Below are 27,105 nucleotides of genomic sequence, written 5' to 3'. Positions count from 1 at the left end.
TGTTGTCATTTGCATTTAAAGGTAAAGCTACCTAACTCACCCTTTCTGAAACAATATTGAACCGAAATGCAGCCACCCAATGAAATTAGCACATCTCTGAATTCTGCAGCTCTCCAGGCAAGTAGTGTATCGTGTTGCAGAGTGTGCATAAAAATGCAGGTGTTAGTGAAAATGCATTTTGTTAGGGGAAATTGCTTTGCAAATATGTTTGTGTTAGGCCAAAACTGCATAGAAAAATATATTAGGAGAAATTCACTCTAAAATGCTGCTGAATTTTCATGAGGCTCATCCACTTCAGGTGTGGGGAACCTTTGGCCCCATCAGCCTCAGCAAGCATGGTCAATAGACAGGGATGATTGGAGTTGTAGTTCTCCAACATCTGGCGGGTCAAAGGTCCCCATACTCGATCCAGCTAGTTCCTAAACATGTACCATAATTGAAACAAAGCATTGTCTTCACCTGCCTACTCACACCTAAATTTCATCTTTAAGCTTCTTGAGGCAGAGACCTAATGTACCTATTCTTTTGAAAGTACCTTGTGCTATATAAATGATGATGATGTTGGTTGACCCTTTGCAAATCCTTTTGACAGGTTTTCTGATGCTTAGCTATATAGGTTAATGCTGCCATAACCCTGCCACCAGTGGATTTTGAGTTAGACATGAGATTATGCATTTGGTTCTGAGCAGCATCACTCCCTTTCAATCACTACGTCCATTGGCTTTATGTCATGATGAGTTCCTTTGAAGCACCAGTCGATTATGTTGCCAGATTCATTGGTTAATCAATGCCACCATCTATGAACGCCACTACAGAACTCTATCATACCTCCATTAAAAAGCTTGTGAGTTTGTCTGTAAGTTACAGTTTGAACATTCAGGCTCAAGTTCAAAGCTCTAGAAAGTTTCACTGCACGTGAGAACTTGATGTACCTTTTCAACGACAAGGACTTATGTTCATGCATATTTGTATTGTGTGTTTGGTAATCTCTGCATGCACAGCCTTCCATCTGAATGCTTGATCCCTTGAATGTTGTTGGGTGTGCTGGAATAATGTGCCCCTTGGGGAGAACTCATTTTAATTTTACTGTTTACAAAGTCCCAATGATACTTCTTCAGATAATTAATCACCATGTCCAGCTACATGCATGGTATCACTTTTTGTGTGTGTGCCTGGACACATGCAAGGATGTGTTTTATGGATGAGTTTTATGGAAATAATTTATGTGACACGTAGCCCTGCAGGTGTTTGGCCAGTGGAGGTCTATCTGGCTCCATGCATTGTAGAAGATTCTTAACTCTGTAAGCTACAAAGCTCTAAATTTGCAGATCCAATTTTATTGTGGAATAACATGGAAGTTCAGCAGTGGCACTCACAGGCACACAGTTTTGCCGTCCACAAAACTCAATGAGCAAAGATATCTTTGGAAATGTTTACATGCCTCAAATCTCATCCACGTGTATTGACTGGCATATTCCACAGGAATATGGAGTGAGATAACAAGTCAATGCTATTTCATTGCTTCTTGGAGTACATCTGAGACTGGACGAAAGCTGCGAAGGTGTCTCAACAAACAGTCATGACCCTCCCACCCACCATCTGTCCAATCTTCCCTCCTGGCTGGTTGAGGCCCTTCCTTCAATGGTAGGGAATCTCTGTTCCATGGGTGGGGCAGGACACATAGCCAGTGGGGTGGACTTTCCTTCCCCAAAGGGGTGGAACCTTCATTCAGTCATCCACTTCATTCATTCTGGTAGATAGCATCTACCAACCAAAACCCAAGCCAGTAGGGATCTCAGGGTCCCCAGCAGCTGCCCGTAAACCTTTGTTTTGCTTCTCAGGTAGCAAAAGTGGAACCTCTCTTCCATTAAAACCACTCCAATAATTCAAACGTGACCTCACATCTGTCTGGAATTGAATTCCACATGATACTCATTATATAATCAACATGATTAAAATAGATGGAGCCTTCTGGAAGTAGACAAAATATGAGAGCAATTACACTGAAAGGTGGAGTGGGGTAGGGTAGGGGGAAAAGGAGATCGGACCAAACAAACCTGCAACCAGGAAGCCAAAATAACCTTAACACTTGCTCACTGCTTTAAGTATCAGTGTTTCACAGGGACTACAGTAAAATCAAGGAGGTGATGGAAGAAGGGGATTTCTGCAGAGGGCATTGCACTGAATAGGTCGTCTGGTTTGAATGAAGATGAGCCTTTGCCTCTTGTTGCGAATAGATGTACTCAGCCCTTTGCAGAATGACTACCGTTTAAGCACCACATTTAACCCTGAGATGGAGGCAACCACGAGGGTTGTGTGCCCTCAAAGTCTTATCCAAATCCTACTTAAACTAATGGAAATGTTTGCTTTGAAGTTGATGGGAACTGAACTGGCACCAGTCCAGCAGACCACTTATGTCCTATGTTAACCCCGTTTAAGGATTGAAGGGATATAGCTGCTTTATAACTATACAGTTTCCCACATGTACCTAAATACATATATCTGGAAGGAAACTCTTGCCAAAAATAAGCCCTCTAATAGAAGAAGGAATGGTTTCTTGAGGGATATCCTTAAATTTTACTAAAGGAAAGTTAAGGATAGGATAGAAATGAACTCCTAAGGACTCAGGGTTTCCAGATGTGCCTTTTTTTTAAAAAAAGGCAAACCTAATAAAGCTAGCCTTCCCAGAGTAATTACATTTTTATGTGCTCTTTCACATAGATGTATGAAAACTGAGATAGTACAAGCCCTATCTCATGACAGAGAGCCCTCCCATCCAGTAGGGGTCGCTGTATCAAAAGTGTCACCTGATATGTGAGCCCTGACAAAGAACATTAATCTGAAACTCATTGGGATCCATTAATAATAAGTTTGAACTTTGTAGAGATATGAAATATTCAGTGGATATTTCATAAGCTTGATCTTTTTGTTACTGTTACACATGTCCCAATCTTTGAGTGGCATGAGATTTCCCAACACATACCTTGGGTTTGGTTTCCTGAGAATGAAGGTCACAGGAGACAGGGTTGCCTTTGTGATAAATAGTTCTGTTTACACAAACATAAGCATAAGATGGAGGTCTGAAAGCATGAAGACTGCTACAGATCTTCCTCCCCTATTTGGTTTCTAGATGCTCCCCCAAAGCCATAGCTTTGGATTCAACACAAGCCTTTGTGTCTCTTTCCAGCCCAGTAGAAGATGAGGTCTATCGCTCTCTTACACTCACCAGTGACATTACCTGTGAAAGAGTGTAGGAGAGATAATTCAGACCAACATGAGTTAAAACAAGAGGTTTATCAAGCCATACATGGCTGGAGACATGAGCTGGCCTGTTGTTTGTTGTTGTTGTTTAGTCGTTTAGTCATGTCCAACTCTTCATGACCCCATGGACCAGAGCACGCCAGGCACTTCTGTCTTCCACTGCCTCCCACAGTTTGGTCAAACTCATGCTGGTAGCTTCAAGAACACTATCCAACCATCCCGTTCTCTGCCGTCCCCTTCTCCTTGTGCCCTCCCTCTTTCCCAACATCAGGGTCTTTTCCAGGAAGTCTTCTCTTCTCATGAGGTGGCCAAAGTATTGGAGCCTCAGCTTCACGATCTGTCCTTCCAGTGAGCACTCAGGGTTGATTTCCTTCAGAATGGATAGGTTTGATCTTCTTGCAGTCCATGGGACTCTTAAGAGTCTCCTCCAGCACCATAATTCAAAAGCATCCATTCTTCGGCAATCAGCCTTCTTTATGGTCCAGCTCTCACTTCCATACATCACTACTGGGAAAACCATGGCTTTAACTATACGGACCTTTGTTGGCAAAGTGATGTCTCTACTTTTTAAGATGCTGTCTAGGTTTGTCATTGCTTTTCTCCCAGGAAACAGGCGTCTTTTAATTTTGTGGCTGCTGTCACCATCTGTAGTGATCATAGAGCCCAAGAAATTAAAATCTCTCACTGCCTCCATTTCTTCCCCTTCTATTTGCCAGGAGGTGATGGGACCAGTGGCCATGATCTTCGTTTTTTTGATGTTGAGCATCAGACCATATTTTGCGCTCTCCTCTTTCACCCTCATTAAAAGGTTCTCTAATTCCTCCTCACTTTCTGCCTGGCTTGGGCTAGGGAGAGCACAACTCAGGAAAGCCCTGTAAATGAGAGTCAGGCCAGCGAAATCATGCTTTCCATTCTTACTGGCACTCAAGGCAGAGAAAGGCAACCGGTTTTAGCTTGTGAATAAGTTATGGGCACTCAGTCCCAAGTAGAAGAGGAAAGCGGAACAGCTGTTCCATTGCATTCATTTCCTCTTAAACACTTCACTATGGCGATAACAGCTCTATCAATATCCTCCTTTCAGTTGCCTGCTGTGTATAGTCTTTTTGTTTGAGTGTTGCCAGGTCAGTTTTCTTTGGTGAGAAGCAGCTGTAAGAGTTGAATTCTGGGTGGTAGCAGAAGAGGAAGGACAATGTTTATTTCATCTTTATTTTAAGACGACGCATCCCATCGTTCTCGAGGAGTCAAAAAGCCACCATCTTGCTGCTGGGTGGTGTTGGAAAAATTAAAATTTATTTCTGGGACGGGTCATTAAGGTCCGCTTTTCATGAAGTGGCACTTGCATTTTTATAGCAAAAGTAGCAGATGTGAATACAACCCCACCCCCATATATACACTGTAGCGTTTCTCCATGTTTTGTTAATTACAGAAAGCTAGAGCATAATAAGAGCCTTGAAGGAGCAGATGGGATGTGGGTGGTGCTGTGGCTTGAACCACAGAGCCTAGGGCTTGCCGATCAGAAGGTCGGTGGTTCGAATCTCCGTTGCTCGGTCCCTGCTCCTGCCAACCTAGCAGTTCGAAAGCAAATCAAAGTGCAAGTAGATAAATAGGTACCACTCTGGCGGGAAGGTAAACAGCGTTTCTGTGCACTGCTCTGGTTCACCAGAAGCGGCTTAGTCATGCTGGCCACATAACCCGGAAGCTGTACGCCAGCTCCCTCTGCCAATAAAGCGAGATGAGTGCCACAACCCCAGAGTCGTCCACGACTGGACCTAATGGTCAGGGGTCCCTTTACCTTTACTAGAGCATAATAAGACCCTTGATGGAGCCTCCCTTCCACTCCAGCATCCTGTTCTCACAGTGGCCAACCAGATGCCTATGGGAAAGCCTGCAAGCAGGACCTGAGCACAGGAGCCCTCTCCCCATTCGTACTGTAAACCGCCCTATTATCCTTGGATGAAGGGAGATATATAAATTTGATAAATAAATAAATAATTGTGATTGCCAGGAGCTGGTTTTCAGAGGCCTACCACCTCTCTGCTACTGAAGTTAGGTACTGGAGTTAGGGACACAGGTGGCACTGTGGTCTAAACCACTGAGCCTCTTGGGCTTGCCGATCAGAAGGTCGGCGGTTCGAATCCCCACGACAGGGTGAGCTCTGTCCGTTGCTCTGTCCCAGCTCCTGCCAACCTAGCAGTTCGAAAGCATGCCAGCGCAAGTAGATAAATAGGTACTGCTGTGGCGGGAAGGTAAACGGCATTTCCGTGCTCTCTGGTTTCCGTCACGGTGTCCCGTTGCTCCAGAAGCGGTTTAGTCATGCTGGCCACATGACCCGGAAATCTGTCTGTGGACAAACGCCGGCTCCCTCAGCCTGAAAGCGAGATGAGCGCTACAACCCCATAGTCATCTTTGACTGGACCTAACCATCCAGGGGTCCTTTAACTTTACTGGAGTTAGTACATATCCATTTTGGCTATTAGCAATTGATAGGCTTATCCTCCATGAAATTGTCTAAACTCTTTTTAAAGCCATTCAAGTACAACACCACATGGTCTGGAATTCCATAGCTTAACCATGGAACTTTCATTGTGATCTGTTCACACCACTTAATCCGTGTGTGTGTGTGTATGTGTGTGTGTAATTTTTATTGAATTTACAAATTTTACATTACAAATTAAACATCTTTTATTACACCATTCATTGACTTCCTGGCAGGTAGAAATAGAATAGGACAAGCTTCTTCCAGTACAGAAATACAACGATGGGGACAGCTTCAACAGCTGACATCCTATCTGTCAGGCATCTTATTACTTTTGTGTGGCCCCTGATTTATTTTGGCCCCTGTACTTCAGCAGCTTGTAACCTTCTGAATTCCGGGAAAAAATGCCGAGGACAAGTTTTCTACGAACGAAAGCGAATGAATTTGATCTAGTTCATTTTGTAAAAGGACAGACTCTTCTCTATTTGGGCAAGATGAACCTAAACTAGAACTAGTTCCTTTCAAAGTGAACTTTCCCACCTCAGGTCTGCAAGTGACCTCAGAAGCAGACGACCCACCATTTGCCACACACATAAAAAGATATATATGTATTTTTTCCCCTCAGTGAACTCAAAATACTGGGCATCCTTCTTCCCAATGTGATGTAGCCCAGTTGTAGTTCCTTGTGAAGAAGGGTTTGGAGTGCTTTGAACAACACCGTAATTTACCTCACAGAATATTTTCCTAGCATCCCTTCCTACTGGAACAACTCAAACTCTGGAAGGACAGAAATTTACCTCACAGAATATTCTCTCATCGCCTTCCCTGTTTAGTCCCTAAGGGGACTAAAATTTACCTCAGAGAACATTCTCCCCACTGCAGCCATTCAAATGGTAAAGAGATTGAGATTTCTCTCAGGAAACGGTTTTCCATAATCCAGATGACTGGCCGCGAGTCCTATGCACATTGAACAAGTTAATTCCAGTTTTATGAGAAAGGGTTAGATGGGCTGTGGAAAAGAAAGATTGAATTGATTATGAACCAAAGGTTCTGGAATACAAGTTCTTTTACTGCGCTGTTATATTTCACATTTTTAAAAACTGTGAATAAAGAAAATGAGTTAATGCTGAATGATAGCTTCACTATGGCATGGGCAATAAACATAATTTTCTTATCAGCCCAATCCTCTTTGTCTATTAGCAAGTACTTCACAATGTTTGGAGAAGATAAATCACCTCACATATCTTGAAGCTTTTAAAGGCTTTGTATCAGATGATATACACCCTTAATCTCTTTGCCAAGTTAAACAGGATAAAAGATATGGCATAAATATATAACATAGAGCAATAACTCTCCATGAATACAGTAGCTAGTCATACTTTCTCCTAGCTACACAGAGCTTTACGAAATGCACGTAAAATGGTGCCTCAGAAAAAGGTTGCTTCCACATTTAAGCTTTTTCAGAGCTGCTGTGGAACAAACCACTGAAAGATGAATTAATATAGTGTTTAATATAGAAATTGTTAATTTTAAATAGAAGATCCTTCTATAAAGCTTATGCAGATATAAGTCCCATTCTGCAAAGGGTCATTTCCAATGTTAATTAAAAGGTTTCTGTTGCTGGGTCTGCTCTCAAGTGCCTCCTGTTGAGCATGGGATTACTGAGGAATAGCCTGTTAATTGCTCATTGAATAAGATCCTTTAATGGCAGTGTTCATTCCCAACAAGGTGCCAATTCTATGGTCAGAATTAGTCCCTGACCTTTTATCCTGCATTATCTATTTTCTGTCACTCACAGAAAAATATTGAAATGGGCAAAAATATCCTTAGCATCTCCCCCCCCCCCCCCCCGCAATTTAACAACATCATGTAGATTAATTGTTTAGCAAACCTAGAGTTCCCAAACCTGGGTGAACTACTATTTTAAAATATTCAACGCCTCACCCTGCTTTCTCCCAAATTCTGACGAGCCTCTCCCCTCTAATATACCAAACTGCCCCCACCCCTGGTAAGCACAGACGAAATGATGGAATTTATTGCAGAATTAAAACATGGTAAGTCTCCTGGTTCTGATGGGATTTCTGCTGAGATTCTATAAAATAAGTATGAAGATTGGTGGGAATCACCATTTGCTAACCTTCCCACTCTTATAGACCAATGAGGAATTATACCAAAATTGTGGTTAACTTCTGTAACAATCCCAATCTATAAAAAGGCGATTCTGAGCAGCCATGTAATGATTGCCCTTTTAGTCTTCTGTCCACTATAAGTAAACTCTAAACATTTATAGTGCTATCTATTGGACTGGATTAAAATGAACAGAATTAATGGCCCTGAACAGATTGGATTAACAAAACGGAAAAAAGCTATTGATCACTGTCTCTCATTTGTCTTTCTAGCAGGTAAATATATGAAATCCGAAAGGGGAAAGTTATACATGGACTTTATTGATCTGAAAAGTGCTTTTGACTCGATACCTAGAGGGTTGTTATGGGAGAAACTGAATACTATTGAGCTAGAATCCCCGACTACTTTTCTTGATAAAAAAATATGTGTCAGGTGAAGATCTCCCCGGATGGGCACTTGACACTTAGATTTACAACTACTAAAAGAGTCTTTGCCCCCTATCTATTTAATCCATTTTTGGATGATATGAAACAACATATTACTCAAAACCCAAGATCTTGGTATTTTCACAGAGTTGGCATCCATCTAAATGGTGTATCGCTGATCAAGCAAGTTAAAAGGCGGTGAAGGCGGTGAAGGCGGTGAAGGTCCTGTGTGAGTGCCTGGAGGCGGTTGGAGGATGGATGGCGGCTAATGGATTGAGGTTGAATCCTGACAAGACAGAAGTACTGTTTTGGGGGGACAGGAGGAGGGCATGTGTGGAGGACTCCCTGGTCCTGAATGGGGTAACTGTGCCCCTGAAGGACCAGGTGCGCAGCCTGGGAGTCATTTTGGACTCACAGCTGTCCATGGAGGTGCAGGTCAATTCTGTATCCAGGGCAGCTGTCTACCAACTCCACCTGGAACGCAGGCTGAGACCCTACCTGCCCACGGACTGTCTCGCCAGAGTGGTGCATGCTCTAGTTATCTCCTGCTTGGACTACTGCAATGCGCTCTACGTGGGGCTACCTTTGAAGGTGACTCGGAAACTACAACTAATCCAGAATGCGGCAGCTAGACTGGTGACTGGGGGCGGCCGCCAAGACCACATAACACCGGTCTTGAAAGACCTACATTGGCTCCCAGTACGTTTCCGAGGACAATTCAAAGTGCTGGTGTTGACCTTTAAAGCCCTAAACGGCCTCGGCCCAGTATACCTGAAGGAGCGTCTCCACCCCCATCGTTCTGCCCGGACGCTGAGGTCCAGCACCGAGGGCCTTCTGGTGGTTCCCTCATTGCGAGAAGCAAAGCTACAGGGAACCAGGCAGAGGGCCTTCTCGGTAGTGGCGCCTGCCCTGTGGAATGCCCTCCCATCAGATGTCAAAGCGATAAATAACTACCTGACATTCAGAAGACATCTTAAGGTAGCCCTGTTCAGGGAAGTTTTTAATCTGTGATATTTTAGTGTATTTTTGGTTTTTATGGAAGCCGCCCAGAGTGGCTGGGGAAACCCAGCCAGATGGGCGGGGTACAAATAATAAATTATTATTATTATTATTATTATTATTATTATTATTATTATTATTATTAAAAGCTTTAGGGACCACCTTTTATTACAATCTAAAATGGGTGACTCACTGTAATAAGATAACCAACTTAGCTAATTGCTCTGCAGCACGAATTAAACAATTCTGTTTTCTCGATGGTAACCAGAATGTGCCTGCAGCAGTTAGGGCCTATAGCAGAAAAACTGTTTTGCAACTCCTTTATGGGATTCCCTTATGGATAACTGACTTTAACAACAAAATTGAGGGTGTACAGGCATCCTTCTTCCGACAAATTCTAAGAGCTCCAAAATGTGTCTCCTATCTGGCTATGTGGGCAGAGTTAGGCCAGCATCTCTTAGAATCTAGGGGCTGGATTATGACATTTACATACTGCTTAAAAATTCACTTTAATACAGACTTGGACAGTTTACTAACTTCTTTATTAAGAAACACACATAATTTTACATGGTTTTCTGATATTACCCTCAAACTCAGGAAATAGGGAATGGAATAGATTCCCTTCTTCGGATGAGTCACAAATCTCCTCTCTCATCAAGCAGAGACTGCTAGACCATGAAATCCATAAAACCCTACCCCTCCCAGCCTTTTGTATGTTCATCTGCTTACTTAGGATTGCAGCTCCACCATGGAGTAATACGTAATTACTTTCATAATCTAGATACTAGATATCTAGATAATCTAGATACATAATCATAGCACTGCAGAGCTTTTATGCTAGCTGTATTGTTTGGAAGGTTTCAAAAAAATCCCCTTCCAGAACATATTCTGCTTCTGTAATAAGAAAACATCACATAATTTTGGATTGCCCTCTTCTCGGCACCCTTCGCAGAGATCTCCTAGTTACTCCCTATTATATTGATTTACAAAGAGTCTGTAATCCAATATTTGTTGAGGGATGATACTCCCCAAATACCAAGATTGCTTTGGGGTATTTAGCCGAGGTTTTTAAAGCTAAATCTAAAGTTGCCTGATTTACTCAATGGTGACTATCTAGTCTTTGTATGTGTTTGGATTCTTAATGTATTTGGCTGAGTTTGTATGCTTTTATTGTTTAAACTTACGCGAATAAAGGCCAATAACAAATAAGAAACCTAGAACGTCCATACATCCAGATTTTCCTGGACATTACTGGGATTTCAAAAGGCAGTGCTTTGGTGTCCTGGTTTTTACTTTTTGAAATATGCCAGCCCTAGCAAACCACACTGAAATATTTTTTGATTAGGTGTGTATCAATCTTATGAAATAAAAATAAAATAATAAAATAGATTCAAGTGAACTGAAGGATAGTAATTCCAGACAAAATTACTAGTAGTATGGAAGCAACCCATCAGACCAGCCTTATACATGTCTACTCAGAAGTAAACTTATCGGGCTTACTCCCCAGTAAGTGGATATAGAATCGCTGCCCAAGTTATTATTTGAGCTACTATGTTTGCAAAAGTGACTTCTGCCAGATCTGGACTATGTGGAGGAACATCTGAGCTTGCCAATGTCTTGCTTACATTTGTTCTGGATTTGTCATTCAGCACTGAGTCAGTCTGGCAGCATCCAGAAAAGCTGTGTCCTTTTTACAGCAGTTTCATGACTGTTCACAAAGAAGACCCAAGCGAAGAACTGACCTCTCCCATCCTTGCTGGCAAGCTCTTGTATAAAGAATTAGCGCTGCAATCTAAAACATAAGAAAGAGAGAAAAGCCCACCCAAACGCTTCCTTTTCCTAATGTGCTGCCCAGACAAATGTCAGATCGTCTCCTAATTACAGGCAAAAAAATTCTCTGGGGTTCAGAGACATGAGAGCATTCAAAGAGAGGCAGCCTCAGGCCTCTCGCTTCCTCTGGAGTATCAGTGAATCATCTCACGAAGCACATTCCATACTTGTAACAATGGGCAGCCTTGCTTTGCCCAGATACACTGGCAGGCCTGTCAAGTGGCATTTTCATCAGGGCGGAGGCTGCTCTTTGCAGAAAAGAACCCCATCATCGATGGCCGGGCTGTGCCAAATGGATTGATTGCACAAAGCGTCCCTGCCTTGTTCTTTCTCGTCTCCTCCCCATGTCTCTCTGGAAATCGGCTCTGCTGACAAACAGTGGTACCTCGGGTTAAGAACTTAATTCGTTCCAGAGGTCCGTTCTTAACCTGAAACTGTTCTTAACCTGAAGCACCACTTTAGCTAATGGGGCCTCCCACTGCTGCCGCGCCGCCGCCACACGATTTCTGTTCTCATCCTGAAGCAAAGTTCTTAACCCGAGGTACTATTTCTGGGTTAGCGGAGTCTGTAACCTGAAGCGTCTGTAACCTGAGGTACCACTGTAATAAGTTGCACATTGCAGCATGGAGCGAAAGCCTGAAGGAACAATGGGGACCTTTCAGAAATAACAACTGGAAACGCTATTTCTCTTGGCAGCAGGCCTCCCTCTATTCTCAGCCTGGTATACATCAGGAGGAGCTCTCTGAAGTTGGGAGGGCTAAACCAGTGTCAGACCACTTAAAGTATAGTCAGGATATATGAGAGACATTGTTCTTCTTTTTGCTGGAACCACACCCCTTCTGCATTAAAGAGCACACACACAAAAATTTAACTGCTGTCATGGAGAACATATGACGTTGATTCTCAAACAGTGTGCCAGGGTTAACGTTGGGCGAGAAATATGACTCAGTTTGCATTTAAAGGTGAGCATACCAAATCCAGACTTTCCAGAAAAAACGCTGGACTAAAACACAGCCATATGTCTCTAAATTTTGTGGTGCAGTTCTCCAGTCAAGTAATGTTTGGGTGAAGTGCGCATACAAATGCTTGTATTCGTGGAAAATAACACTTGAGCAGTGCTGGATTTACGTATAAGCTAAACAAGCTATAGCTTAGGGCCCCCCAGAAATTTTAAAGGGATAAAAAAAAGTGGATGTACATTTCCAAAATACGAGATAAAAAAAAAAAATAAAACCTACATACAGCAACAGTGTTTTGTGTTGTGTAGGCTCCTATGATGTAAATAAAGCCTGTTAGCCTGCTCCCTAAAATATCACTGGTTTGCTCATTTCTATATATAGGGTGCCTACATTCTGCATGGACTGGTTGTAACAATTACTTTGATAAAATACATATTGTGTTATGTGCAAATGGCTTTAGATACCTATTAGGTCCATAAATAAATAAATAAATAAATAAATAAATAAATAAATAAATAAATAAAAATACCCCACCCATCTGGCTCCACTCTGGGTGGCTTCCAACAAAATATTAAAATACAATAATGCACCAAAGATTAAAAGCTTCCCTAAACAGGGCTGCCTTCAGATTCAACACACAAAACAGTGACAATCTGTTGTTGACAAAGGACAGCTGGACATATAAAGGGCCCCATTACCTTCAGTAGCTTAGGGCCCCATCAAACCTAAATATGGCCCTGCACATGAGAATGCTTTATATTATGGGGAAAGTGCTTTATAAAAATATGCATATTAGGCAAAACTTCTTATGAACGTGTGTGTATGTACTGTATATCAGGAAAAATTCTGACTAATGTTCCTTGTGGATTTCCCCACTCCCCAAATTAGTATACTGATGTAGAAGTGTGGAGAAATGAACTTAAGGCTGGAAGAATGAGAAACTGGAAGAAACTCAGTTACAGATAGGTAGCCGTGTTGGTCTGCCATAGTCAAAACAAAACAAATTCCTTCCAGTAGCACCTTAAAGACCAACTAAGTCAGTTCTTGGTATGAGCTTTCGTGTGCATGCACACTTCTTCAGTGTGTATCTGAAGAAGTGTGCATGCACACGAAAGCTCATACCAAGAACTGACTTAGTTGGTCTTTAAGGTGCTACTGGAAGGAATTTGTTTTGTTTTGACTATGGCAGACCAACACGGCTACCTATCTGTGTATCTGAAGAAGTGTGCATGCACACGAAAGCTCATACCAAGAACTGACTTAGTTGGTCTTTAAGGTGCTACTGGAAGGAATTTGTTTTGTTTTGGAAGAAACTCATTCACACATCCTTGACTTTATAGGTGAATTGCACCTTAAGCCATTATGTTGGTTACATCCAGCACTCTATGGAGTGGCGAGATCCTGTGCAGCATTGACCCCTCTTCTCTGCTGCTGATATATGAGCTGCAAGTTCACTTTGGGGGAGAGACAGTAAGTTGCACCAAAGCTTCTGAATACCAGTTTCTGGAAACCGCAGAATGAGAGAGAGAGAGAGAGAGAGAGAGAGAGAGAGAGAGAGAGAACTCATGACTTGGTCCCGCTTCCAGGTTTCCCACAGGCATTTGGTTAGCCATTGTGAGAACAGGGTGCTGGTGAGCCTTCGGCCTGATCCAGCAGCTTCTTCTTATGTTCTTTTGCACCAGGATTACTGGTACTTGCTGTAGCCCACTCTATAGTTGACAGGGACTGCACAGAGAGCACAACCCCATAACTGACTGACTGGGCAAGGGGGAAAGAATGAGAAGCTGAAAGGCAATATGAACCAGGCCATCTTATAGTTGCAAGGTGGGCTGGTTACTATTCACTGTTTCGGGAGACGATCAAGAAACTTTCATTTTGAGCCTAAGAATGAAGCGTGCTTTAAATTTTACTCCAAAAAAACCAACAACAATTCTGTGCTGAGCTGTGAAAAGTTTAGGAAGTGCTGTCCTTTGTTAATGCCTTTTTCCTCACCATGTTGTTCACAAGTCCCCCCTCCCCAAACCCAGCACCATAGCTTGTTTTCAACTAAGTTTTGCTCAAAGGAAACCTCGTGAACTTAAAGGTCTAAACTTAGTTATGTTCATTAATTTCAGTGGGTCTCTTTGAGTAAAATTAACCTAAGTCCCACACAATATATATAAACATTAGGCAAGTTAATTTTCCTTCAGACTGCATCCTAGTGACTAAACAGTTTAATATTCAGATCTATCATATGGAAAATACATGAAACAGCAGAATTTGTGTGTGTGTGTGTGTGTTACCATCACTTTCCAGACTTGAGGCAAAAGTGTTCCCTGCCCCTTTCAGATCTCAGTAAACTGATTCATTAATTAAGAATGTGACTAATTTATGACTTCTCTAAATCTTATCTGCAGCTATATGTGCAGGGGAGACTTGAATGAGTCTTTGGAAAATTTGGGAATGTTTTTAAAACAAAAGCCAAAACACACACGAACCATTCAGTATGAGATAATCCAAAAATTCAAATTCATTAAATAACAATGTTTTTTTCAAGGTACTATTGACTTCTGTATAATACCAGTTGCTAGAGAACCGAAGAAGAGGGTTGTTCTCTTCATGCCATGGTTTTGCGTTTCCCAGAGGCTGTTGTTCGGTCACAGTGGCAAACAGGATGCTGGACTAGGTAGGCTTTTGATCTGATCCAACACAGCTCTTCTTATATTAAAAGCCTTGGAGATTGGAAACAAAAGGTATTGCCAGGGAACTGCCATCAGTGCCGGAGGGAGAGAGCAAAATCCAGAGGGATTCCAGAGAGCGTCCCGGGATTGGGAGAGGCAGCCCATCTTCTGGGGAAGAGAATCAGCGTAGCACCAGTGGAGAAGGGGGGCAGATGGGGGAAGCGGCGAGGCGGTCCCATGACTCCTTGCCGGGGACCAGCGGGGAGAGTAGAGGTCCTCCGCTGCCTACACCCTCCTTGCGCAGAAGGCTTTCGCGCAGAGAGAGTAGGAGGAGACTAGGCGTCAAAGAGCTTCTTTGCTGGAAGAAGTTTAAGAAACGCCCACTGACGGATTCTGCCAGCGATTGAGACAGCCACGGGTGAGTGGCTGTCCGGACAGAAAAGGTTCACTCAGGCAATACACCCAGGTGTTTGCACCGGCTTACGTACGAGCAACCCCTAGAACCATTACAGGTATGGTCAAGGAAAGCTGGGTGCTCAAACTAAGAAAGTTCCATTGGTTCCAAAGCACATTCTACTGTTACAGGTGATGCAGCAATAAAACTGCTAGCACATTTGCAAAGCTAAGCAGGGTCCTGCATGGTTTCAAATTGGATGGGAGACAGTGCGTTGAGATTCCTGGATTGCGGAGGGTTGGATGAGATGATCATCAGCATTCCTTCCAACTCTACAATTCTATGATTCTCAGTTCATGCAGGCTCTGGTCAAGTTGATAACACTGGTTCTCAGTAAATGGACATATTCATAGGTATGAATCCAAGAAGATATCTAAGCCTGTCAACCTCTGACCCTTTTCGTACATTTTGTGACGTTAGCAGTGCAAGCCTCTTTTTACACGAAAACAAGGGAGTGGGCTGCCACACAGAAGCTTGGTATAAATAGAGGACTTTTTGTTTTGATACGCAGATGTTTCAGTGGACATCAAAGGGAGCCAGGAAGAGAAATTCAGCAGAATTTCTCCTTTCTCCATTCCCTTTTGTAAAATGCTTGGCAGAACACCCTGAACCTGATGGTTAGGGGTCTTTGAGATGAGCAGCTGTTCCAAAAGCAGGAAAGAGTCAGGCATATGCTAACTCCCTTCCATTTGACCTTGATAGTTAGGAGTCCAAAATGTTTCCTTCTTAAAGGTTTCTTTTGGTGTTGATCTCTTCCATTGATCTCGTCATCTTTGTTGTAATGCTCATTAGTTCTAGCGGAAATGTAAAAGCACACCCCAGCAGTTGGGGCAAGGCAAAATTAATTCACTGTATTGTAGTTACAGATAGGTAGCCGTGTTGGTCTGCCATAGTCAAAACAAAATAAAAAAATTCCTTCCAGTAGCACCTTAAAGACCAACTAAGTTAGTTCTAGGTATGAGCTTTCGTGTATCTGAAGAAGTGCATGCACACGAAAGCTCATACCTAGAACTAACTTAGTTGGTCTTTAAGGTGCTACTGGAAGGAATTTTTTTATTTTGTTTTCACTGTATTGTAGTATCTCAGAATATAAAGATTCTGATTTGTTTTCTAATGGTACAATGCACAATACCATCTGTAATATGCCTGTTGTTAATTCCATCTTCCAAGCACTGACACAAACTGGAAATAGTAAAGTCAAAAGCATTGCAGAAATGGGTTTCAAAAGGAAGAGAAAAGAGTCTCACTGCATCTCCCAAGCAACTTCTCAGAAATGCAGGAAGCTGCCTTCTACTGAGTCTGAGTCAGTATTGACTGGGAGTCTCTCTCCCAGTCCTACTTGGAGATGCTGGAGAATGAATCTGAGATTTTATTCATCCAAAGCTACAACTTTCTTCTGAGGAGACGACTATCTGAAAGGGTAGGGAAGATTGCACAGGGTAAGTCATTCACCTATATATCAATCTTCCCTTACCTGGTGTCTCCCCCTCCACCCTCAACAAGAAGTTTATTAATGTGCACACCCCATTCTCCAAGTGCCCAGAGCATCCAGGGGCTCCAGCTCTTGCCCAGGGTTCAATTTCCTTGGAATGAAGGTCAGTGGAGACTGTGGTGTCATTAGGTTTTATTTGTACATGCATATAACAAGAAGAAGAAGAAGAAGAAGAAGAAGAAGAAGAAGAAGAAGAAGAAGAAGAAGACGACGACGACTTTGGATTTGATATCCCGCCTTTCACTCCCTTTAAGGAGTCTCAAAGCGGCTAACATTCTCCTTTCCCTTCCTCCCCCACAACAAACACTCTGTGAGGTGAGTGGGGCTGAGAGACTTCAAAGAAGTGTGACTGGCCCAAGGTCACCCAGCAGCTGCATGTGGAGGAGCGGAGATGCGAACCCGGTTCCCCAGATTACGAGACTACCGCTCTTAACCACTACAGCATACTGGCTCCCTAAGAGCATAGGATGGAGGGGCTCACAGCACCAACACACAGGCAGATCTTGCTTCTCCATTAGGTTTCCAGAGAAAGCCCAGGTCACACCTTTGGGCCCAGCACAGAGCAACAGGCATGTCTCTGTTTCCAGCTTCAACATCAACCCAACCCAACCCACACACAGCCCCTTTGGCCTACTATTCCCCATCCTAGGATGATGCAGCATCCATCCAGGTGAGCTGTTGGTAGGGGAAATGCCTGCCCATTTTTTTCTCTATGGCAACAGAGCAACCTCTTGGGAAGTATAAAATGTAATGGCCAGCTAAGGTCATTATCTTGCAAAGAAACTCATTTGACCCATTCACCAGGTTTCTTCTTCGAGTTTCTAACACAGAAAGCGGTCATATACCAGGTTGACTATTTGCCTGTTTCTCCCAGTGTTGTTCTCTCTGACTGGCAGTGGTTCTTCTGCAGGGTCCAGGCAGAGGTGCTATTAACTGGCGGTGCAATGGATTGCACCCGGGATATTCTGTGTGTAAAGCAGAGAAGGAATTATGAATTGGGGCTGAGTGGACAACTATAGGCTGCAGTGGTATTATCCACATTTGAAGTAGACTGAGGGCCTGACCAAAAGTTTGAGAGTCCAATCAACCTTAACTGGAATTGCTAATATCATGCCTGCCGTTCTCCATGGCGAATTCCATTGTTGTACATCTGTTGTTACTGGAAAGAAAGAATAGCATAATCTGAATTCCTCTGTGAATTTGAAGGTAGCTCTGTCCAGTCCTTTTTCCTCAGGAAGTGTAAAGTTAAAGTACGAACACAGATGACGCTCTTTTGGACCACAAGAGCAGAGATTCAGTAAGAAGTCATTAGAAGTTCAGCTCACAAAGGACTTGCAGAAACAAGCTTCACTCTCTGTTCTTGCTGAATGTTGTGTATATAAAACTGCAACCCGTGGACCACTGAAAGAAATGTGTGAACATGGAGATTAGCCAGAGGTCTTTGCCAGAGCATCACTTAACTTCTCTGAACATCTGGCTGGCTTGAGAAGTAACTGCTGTTTGAAAATGGCTGTGGAACTTCTTCGTTTGATCAGGAAGGGCTTGTTTAAAAAGACACCTACCTGCATTTCAGGAGCTGCTGTGGTGCACCACAGTACAGTAGTTTGTTACAGTATATTCCTAGGTGCACACTCAGTGGAGGCTGGTGTCCAACCACGGCATAGAATCAGAACTGTAAAGTTGGAAAGGACCCTGAGGGTCACCTAGTGTCAGGAACTGGGCAGAGGAGGAATGGTGGAGACCGCCTCACCAGCCTGACACTTCCAGAGAAGAAGAAGTCAGTTCAGAATCACAACAGGGGTTTGAGGGAGATCACAGCTCAGAGGCAGATGAGGGGAAAAGCTGGGAAATAATGGGAGAGGAGGAGGAGGAGGAGGAGGAGGAGGAGGAGGAGGAAGGGGTGAAAGCTGATGGGCACAGTGTCTTTAGAAAGCATTCCAGACCCTCCTCTCTCCCAGAACCTGATGAGCATTGAAAGTAGGAGAGCAAAGAGCTCAAAGGCAGAGGGCACTTTTCAGTATCCATAGCTGTGACGCATGAGAGAGGAAGAGGGTGGAGACTCACTCAGGGCAACGCCATTATTCCAAGAGGTTGCATTTCCAAACCTCTCTCTGTGAATATTGAAGCAATTAGTAAGAACTTTTCCTTGTCTTATCCTTTCCTGGCAACCTGCCATGGGGCTTGGATCCTCTGCCGCCTGACACCTAGTCCAATGTGTTTGGAAGGTGAGTTTGACTTCCATTTGGTTCATCTCCAGACAATGGAAATTGTCCTCTGGACTAATCTTCCAACTCCCTCAACACAATAGCTCTGAAATACACCAAGCAAAGATTCCATGGCTCAAACTATTAAGTTTCCTAATAGGAAGCGACCCTGGGACTTACTCACAGGAAAGCAAGGCACCACGCTTGTAAATCTGAGGTTAATCAACCCAGCTGAAGCCCTGAAGAAGCTTTGGGATTGGGACTGGGGTGCCTAAAGCAGGAGGCCAATGATAGGTGGAAACAGAGTCAATGGCAGGCATTACCACAGGGCAGCTAATGCCGCAGTAGACAGATCTGGGATTCAAAATGTCTTTAACAGATTAAAGAACTGGGCCCAAACTAACAAAATGAATTTCAGTAAGGACAAATGTTCAGGTTCTACACTTAGGCAGGAAAAACCAGCTGCACAAATATAAGGTGGGGGACACCTGGCTTGCCAGCAGTACATGTCAAAAGGATCTAGGCGTCTTAGTAGACCACAACCTTAACATGAGTCAACAGTGTGATGCAGCAGCAGAAAGAGCTAATGCTATCCTAGGCTGCATCAACAGAAGTATAGTATCCAGACCAAGGGAAATAATAGTACGGCTCTGTTCTGCCTTGGTCAGACCAAACCTGGAATACTGTACCCTGTTCTCGGTGCCACAATTTAAGAAGGATGTTGACAAGCTGAAAGATGTGCAGACGATAGTGACCAAGATGATCAAGGGTCTGAAAACCAAGTTAGGTAAAGGTAAAGGGACCCCTGACCATTAGGTCCCCGACTCTGGGGTTGCGGCGCTCATCTCGCTTTATTGGCCGAGGGAGCCGGCTTACAGCTTCCGGGGCATGTGGCCAGCATGACTAAGCCGCTTCTGGCGAACCAGAGCAGCACACAGAAAGACCGTTTACCTTCCTGCCGGAGCGGTTCCTATTTATCTACTTGCACTTTGACATGCTTTCGAACTTCTAGGTTGGCAGGAGCAGGGACCGAGCAACGGGAGCTCACCCCGTCATCGGGATTCGAACCGCCAACCTTCTGATCGGCAAGTCCTAGGCTCTGTGGTTTAACCCACAGCACTACCCGTGTCCTGAAAACCAAGTTACAAGAAAGGAAATTCCTACTTAACACCAGGAAGACCTTTCCGACAAGAAGAGCTGGAATTGATTCCCTCGGAAAGTGGTGGACTCTCCTTCCTTGGAGGTTTTCAAGCAGAGGTTGGGTGGCCATCTCCCATGGATGCTTTAGTTGAGATTCCTGTATTGCAGAGGGTTGGACTAGATGATCCTTGGGGTCCTTTCCAACTTTATGATTCAAAGAAGCATAAAACCATCCATACAATGCACGCCCCAAATGAAAAATGGAAGATGAGTAAATAATTGGACGAGCTGCAAGGCAGCTTCCTGAGTTCCCAAGTAAACGTAAATACAACCTTTCAAAAAATAAGCAAGACGCTACTGAGAAACATGTTTTTCATTTTCTCCCTCATGCACCTCTCTGATTCCCCGCTCCCCTTGTGAGCCACAGATGTTTCCTACATCCCCATTTGGCCCCTACCTCTTTCCACCTGCTTCCTCCTGCAGTCCCTGCCAATAAAAGTTTTCACCAGCGCTGCGCAGGAACTTGACATAAAGCGGATCTCTTCTGAAAACAAGCTGTGGTACCTCACCCCCTGGGAGCACTCCTTCTCCCACATAACACCACAAGGTTGCAGCCTCCCTCAAAGGGTTTGGCGCTGCTGCATTCCAAGCAAATATACTGAATAACCCCCACCCACCCCATGCAAAAATATCACATTTCTCCATTGAAATGTTTGCCCCATCCTTTTCTCTCCAGGGCACACTTAAGGCTTCTCAAGCGATGTGTAGAGTGCCAGAGTTACCTCATCCATGTCAAGTTCAGGAAATGTTTCATGAGGACATTAAGACTTGAGTTCAATGCCACCTAGAGGAGACCCATTTGCACTAATGAACATGAACCTGCTTGTGGGTATTTGGGTGGCCACTGTGAGAACAGGGTGCTGGGCTAGATGGGCCACTGGCCTGATCCAGCACTTTTCTTATGATCTGATCCCCCGGTGACTCACCTCCCTGTCTCGCCCAAAGGCGAGCACTCATCCTGCGAGTCTCTCCTTCTCTCAGACCTGAGTCTCTCCAGCTCGGGAGATGTCGGTGGGTTACTAGACCCAGGGGCCGCCTCAGCCTCTCCTGACCCAGCCGGTAGTAGAGCAACTGTAAGTTATTGCCCAGCTGGAGGCAATGAGGTAATCCCTGCATCTGGAGTCAGGGCAGGCTCAGGCCCCTGACTCGGCCTAGCTGGTGCTTGTTGCAGGGGAACCTGTGCAGACTGGGGCTCTTCAGAATCAGGCCCTAGACTAGGTTCAGCTGCCGCCTGAGGCAAAGGATCTGGTGTGGACTGAGACTCCTCTGGCTCCGAGTCCAAGACCAAGTCCCAGGCCATCACAGTCCCTCTTCTGCACAGCCAGCACCGAGCACTGGAAGAGGATCAGCCGGCACTTGTGTTTAGCAGTGGAACTCTCATGAAGTGGAACCTTTGAGCATGTGGGAAGCATTTCCTTGCTGGAGTGGAGGTGGCGGACATGTCTGATGCTCTTGCCGGCCCCTCTCTGCTGCCATGAGATGCGGTGTGGGCAGAGGAAGCAAGTGAGAAATGAAGGGGAGGAGCAGCTGCCAGGTAGGGGCTGCAGCAGGGGAGGCAGCCAGCTGACTCATGCATCTCTTGGTGCTGTGCTTCTGCACGAGCCAGCTGACTTGTGTGGCAGCGCAGCGCCAAAAGGCACATGTCCTGATTTTCAGCTGGAAAATGTTGGTGGGTATGCACTTGGTAAAACCTAGTTGAATACCACTACTCTCTAGCCTTGAATGGGGAAGAGAAAACTGACATGCTGTGCTTGAAAATGAAGGCACTCCAGGCAGTTGATTTTGGTATCTGCTCATCTACACATGTGCCGCATGTTATTTTCTGCAAGCAAGTGGCTTTTGTGAATAAATGGCATTATAAAGATACAGGGGTGCCTTAGGTAGATCACCCATGAGCAACATGGTTCTTCAGGGTCTTATGTCTCACCCTTTCTTTGAGAAGGGCCTGCTGGACCAGACCAAAGACACATCTAGTTCAATATCCTGTTATCAGAACTCATAAGAAACCTGCAAGCAGCACAAGAGTGCTCTCACCTCCTGCAGCTTCTAGCAACTGGTATTGAGAAGCATTATTGCCTCCTCTTGAGGACCATTAAATGGAGATGCTGAGATGCCTGCATGTGTCCTACAGCACTTCCCTTGGCTCAATACCTCACAGTCCTGACCTATCAGCTCTTGCTAATGCATGAAGTGATCTTAACTCTTCCTTCTATAAAAGACAGCAAGAATGTTTAAAGAGGCAACTTCCGGGTTGGCGCCATCGCCGAATGGCGGACTCCCTCCGAGCTCCGGAGGGAGCCTGCTCGGCAGGGGCTGGGTTGTACCGCGCCGGCGACGCGGGGACCCTCAAAAACCATGGGCGCTGAAACCCATGGACATGGTGACTCGGCTGGCACCTTTTGCGCCCCCCCGACCCGCGAAGGAGCCTTTTTAAAGGCTGCGGAACGGGTGACGGGGGGGGGTGCTTTGAGTCCTCCGCTTCCCCTGCCGAGCGAAGCCGCATGCCATTCGACGGAGAGCGCTGACTTCTTCTATTGAAAATTTGGACTTAAAAGAATAACCCGTGAGTAATTGGAACCTGGACTAAAAAGGGGGATAAATTTTTTAAAAAAATTCGGAGCGAGCGGGGGAGGCGCAAAAAGGAAGTCAGCCCCCCCCCCCCCGTCGTAGAGGAGTTAAAGTAAAGGATTTGACAACTAAGATCGAGCGCAACCCTATTTTGACAAAGTTACTAACTTCGCAATGGAAAATTATAAGACTGAGCTGGAGGAGAAAAGTGGAATTGAATTAAAAAGCAAACCCCCCCCCCCTGGAATCCTGGGAGCGATTTGTGAGAGCACCGGGAGAAGAGAAAGAGAGGTTTTGACAGCTGTCAAAGAGCTGTCAAAGCGGAAGAACAAAAATGAGAACTTTGTTACCAGGACTTTGCCGGTTACATTTGTTATAAATTGGATACAAATTGCTTAAAACAAGGAATAACAAGTTATTTTGACTGGTGGGCGTGATCTGGAAGGGAACTGAGTTATTGCAATCCACCTAGAGGAGCTGAGGGATATTACAAGTATTGTTGGCTTGGAACTTGAATAGAACTTTTTATCTCCTGGGAAACTGCAGGAATGGAACACTATTTTGTCTACAGAGGTCTACACACTAAAGGAGACAATAGATTTATCTATTGAAGAATGGAAGGGACTTGGCATAATGTTTTGTTCCTGAATAACAGAGCCTCTGCAGAGGAATTAGAAGCTTTTGGAATTAGAACATTTGTGCAGGAGAGCAGGAAAAAAAAAAAGGAGGAGAGGGATTAACAAGAACAACAAGAACAACAAGAATTGGATAAAGTTGGAAGTGGGAACATTTGGGACATCCAGATTTGAAAAGTCTAAGAAATAAAATTGGAGTTTTTACTCCTAAATATAAAAATCTGGATGGAAGAAATGGGCCTTTTTGAGATAGACTCCTTCCAAGATTGGACATTCGAAATTAAAGATGACTGGTAAAGGACTATGGCCTAGATAGATGTGGGAGCTCCAGGAAGACATCAGACGTTGATGAACATTGGGAACGCAACCGGGAAAGGGGGGAGGGAAATTTGGAATCCAAAGGGCGTAAAATTATATTTGATTATCTTAATTATATTTTACAATTTTATTTTAATTAATTATATTTGATTATTTTAATCTGTATTGTATATTAAAGGAGGGAACGCGCGGAAGGGAGCAGGTCGATTTTAGGGGATGGGAAAATATTTTTAAAACTGGGCTAATGATAATAAGTTCAAAATCTGGGATAAGAATTTGCTGAATTTATTTGTAAAAATTGGAATACAAGAGGGGGAGGGGAGGGGAAGTCCTGGAAAGATGTTACTGAAAATAAGATTTTAAATTGGGATGTTTTGTTCTTTTTATTTCTTTTGTAATTGGAAACTTCTAATAAATATTATTTTTTTAAAAAAAGACTGTTTAAAGAGGAATGACCGCTCCCCACATCAAATGGGGCCACCTTTTGCGTGGTCACGTGCAGCCCCCCAGATCCCAGTGCAACGCCTGGTCGTTTGGGCTGGCTTCATCCTCCCCAGGCTGGATACCTGGAGGTCTCCGCTTACCTCAGCCAATCGCCCAATCCCGCCAGGGGAGGTGTTGCCAGGGGATTGGCCAGGTAAGGGGAGGGACTGTCCTGTTCACACAACAGAAGGTGACCCTTACCTGCGAAGCGGCAGTTGGCTCCAGAGCTTCTCCCACTGTGCCCTCCCTCAGTTAAGTCTTCTTTTGCAGGTTAACCTCTTCTCCACATGTATGCAGGCACTGCTACGTCAGGGTCGCTGTTGAAGGGCCGAAAAGGAATTTCCCTGCATTGGCAGGTTTTGCCTTTCCCATAGCAAAACGTCACAACTTCGGCGGTTTCAGGCCTTGGGTGGAATCCTTTAGTCTATCTTCCTAAATGGGGGGAGGCTGAAGTGGTGACCCCCCCCCTTGTGGCGGTGATACCAGGGTTCCCCGTTAAAGGGGTCTTGAGGGGACGCATTGGCCATACACCGAAAAGTTGTCATTGCTCTCCCCTCCAATGGTGGCGAAACGGAGGGCGGGCTCTCTGCTTGAACATATGTTCTCCAGAGCCAGCCCAATCCCCACACATTCTGGATAACCCTGAAGTCTCCCAGATCCCTGACTGGGGACTAGGAAGGATAAAGGCCCAATGCCTGAGCCAAGGTCTCCCTACATCTGAAACTTAATAAAGTTGTGGCCAATTTTAATCCCATAGCATGTTGTCTTGAGTCATTATTCCGCTTGGGGGTCACTTGGGGTTGGGGGGACTCCGCCTGTCCACACAATATAATCATCCCAGTCTGGATTAGATGAGGAGTTGAAACTCTTTCCAATGACTGTCCAGAAATAATGATTTGCTAGCAACAGCTGCTTGCAATTATTGTGGGTACTCCTAAATTACGAGTCTATGAACTAGCCCTTGATTAAGATTAATTTCAGAAAGAATAATCCTTGTAACACTTGCAAATAGCTGCGCCAGTCAGAGTCTTTCGTCTTTGTTATAGCAATCCATTATTTTAACATGGTGGTCAGTTCCAAAATATAAAGTTGTCAGCGTGCCTACAGATTTTGGCATATCCCTCTAACTTTGTTTTAACATATTGTTTAAACCAAGTTTAATAGTGTTGATTTTCCTCTCGGGCTCTTTGCCATTGCAATGGATTGACAATTGGTTCAAACTTCTGAGCCAAATTGTACAAATCAGCTGAATGAATGATTCGTTATGAAGCTGGAAGTTGCATTTTGCCTTATGACACCCTTGAATACAAGTAATCCATGCTGCAGCACCAATGAATCAATACTGTCCAATAGGAAAGTCTTGTATGGTGAGTTAAGTTCAAATCTGAGGAAATCACTTAATTCTGAGATGCAGCCACAGCGATTTCGGCTTAAATTTCTCTGGATCACATTCTGGACAGCTTAGTGGCACACTGGTGCAGCCATAAAACTGCTAGTACATTTGCAAAGAAGAGGAAGAAGAAGAGTTTGGATTTGATATCCCGCCTTTCACTCCCCTTCAGGAGTCTCAAAGCGGCTAACATTCTCCTTTCCCTTCCTCCCCCACAACAAACACTCTGTGAGGTGAGTGGGGCTGAGAGACTTCAAAGAAGTGTGACTAGCCCAAGGTCACCCAGCAGCTGCATGTGGAGGAGCGGAGACGCGAACCCGGTTCCCCAGATTACGAGACTACCGCTCTTAACCACTACACCACACTGGCTCTCAAAGCCAAGCAAGGTCCGCTATGGATTCAAACTGGATGGGGGGGGGGGACCGCATGTGAGATTCCTGCATTACAAGGAGTTGGACTAGATGACCCTCGATGTTCCTTCCAACTCTCCAATTCTATAACCGCCTTACAATAACAAATGGTTTCAACAATTATTTTCTCTTCCTAGGGAACTGTAGTTCTGTGGGCTTCTGAGATCTCAGGACAAAATTCTCAACATCTCAGCAATCTGCATTGTCCAGGTTCCTTTTGGGTGAGGAGCCCTGACAGATAAAATAGTTTTTTTAAAAAAACAAAAACAAAACAAAACAAAAACAATAATATGGCTTGGCTCCTCACTAACCCTCTGCAAACAGAAGGGCACTTTTTGTTCACAGTCTGCAAGAGTACGGATCTTCTAGCTTCAGAGCAGAGCATCTGTTTTGCATGCAGAAGGTTCTTAGTTCAGTTCCCTGCACCTCCAGGTAGGGTTTTTTGTTTCTGAAAACCCACCTAAAACCCTATACAGTCATACCTCAGGTTACAGATGCTTCAGGTTGCGGTTTTTTTGGGTTGCGGACTGCCGAAACCTGGAAGTACCGGAATGGGTTACTTCCAGGGTTCGGCGGTTGCGCATGCGCAGAAGCACCAAATTGCAACCCGTGCATGTGCAGGTGCGCAGACGCGGGTTGCGGACGCTGCAGGTTGCGAACGTGCATCCCGCACGGATCACGTTCGCAACCCGAGCATCCACTGTAGTGCTGTTTCCGTGCAGCTGCTTCAGTGCAGACAATGCTGAGCTAGACAAACAAATGGTCTGCCTCAGAGTAAGGCATCTCCCCACCCCCACCCCCCGTGACAATGACAATAAAGATATCGTATATTGTCTCCTGCACTGCCTCTCATGCTGCTCTGGAGTGTCCCTCAACCCCCAGAAGAGTTTTTTGAGGAGCAAAGTAGCTACTGGGGGAAGGGGAGGTGCCCCTTTCTGGCGAGTGGGAGGGCCCTATCAGTAGGACTCCACTTATAGGATACTTCTGCCAATAGAACCCTTGTTAGGATTCAAGCCTGCTAGAGAAGAAAAGACTTGAGAATTTTGCATTGATTCTGAGATGTGGGTAGCACCAGTGGTTTCTTTAAACTCCTCCCGCCCATTCCTTGTACTCCCTAAGTTAGGGTGACCCACAAGTCCTACGATATGGAAGGCAGCCCTCTGTATCGAGGAGTCCTCTATTTTAAAAAGCCCCGATGTGTCGTATTTTTCGCT

General features: G+C 44.5%; 1 long non-coding RNA gene across 1 annotated transcript in view; it reads right to left on the bottom strand.

Annotated features, from left to right (window-relative positions):
- Positions 1-5,918: 5,918 nt before the first annotated feature.
- LOC309349192 overlaps positions 5,919-27,105 on the bottom strand; it is a 611,395-nt gene continuing 590,208 nt past the window's right edge. The window contains exon 2 of the long non-coding RNA XR_014159814.1: positions 5,919-6,746. This is a non-coding gene — a long non-coding RNA (uncharacterized lncRNA). The remainder of the gene's footprint in view (positions 6,747-27,105) is intronic.

This window comes from Podarcis erhardii, assembly GCF_964252035.2.
Source record: "Podarcis erhardii genome assembly, chromosome: 8".
NCBI classification, from domain to species: Eukaryota; Metazoa; Chordata; class Lepidosauria; order Squamata; family Lacertidae; genus Podarcis; species Podarcis erhardii.
The sequence above is the reverse complement of the archived record's forward strand: the minus strand, read 5'-3'. Positions and strand labels throughout refer to the sequence as shown.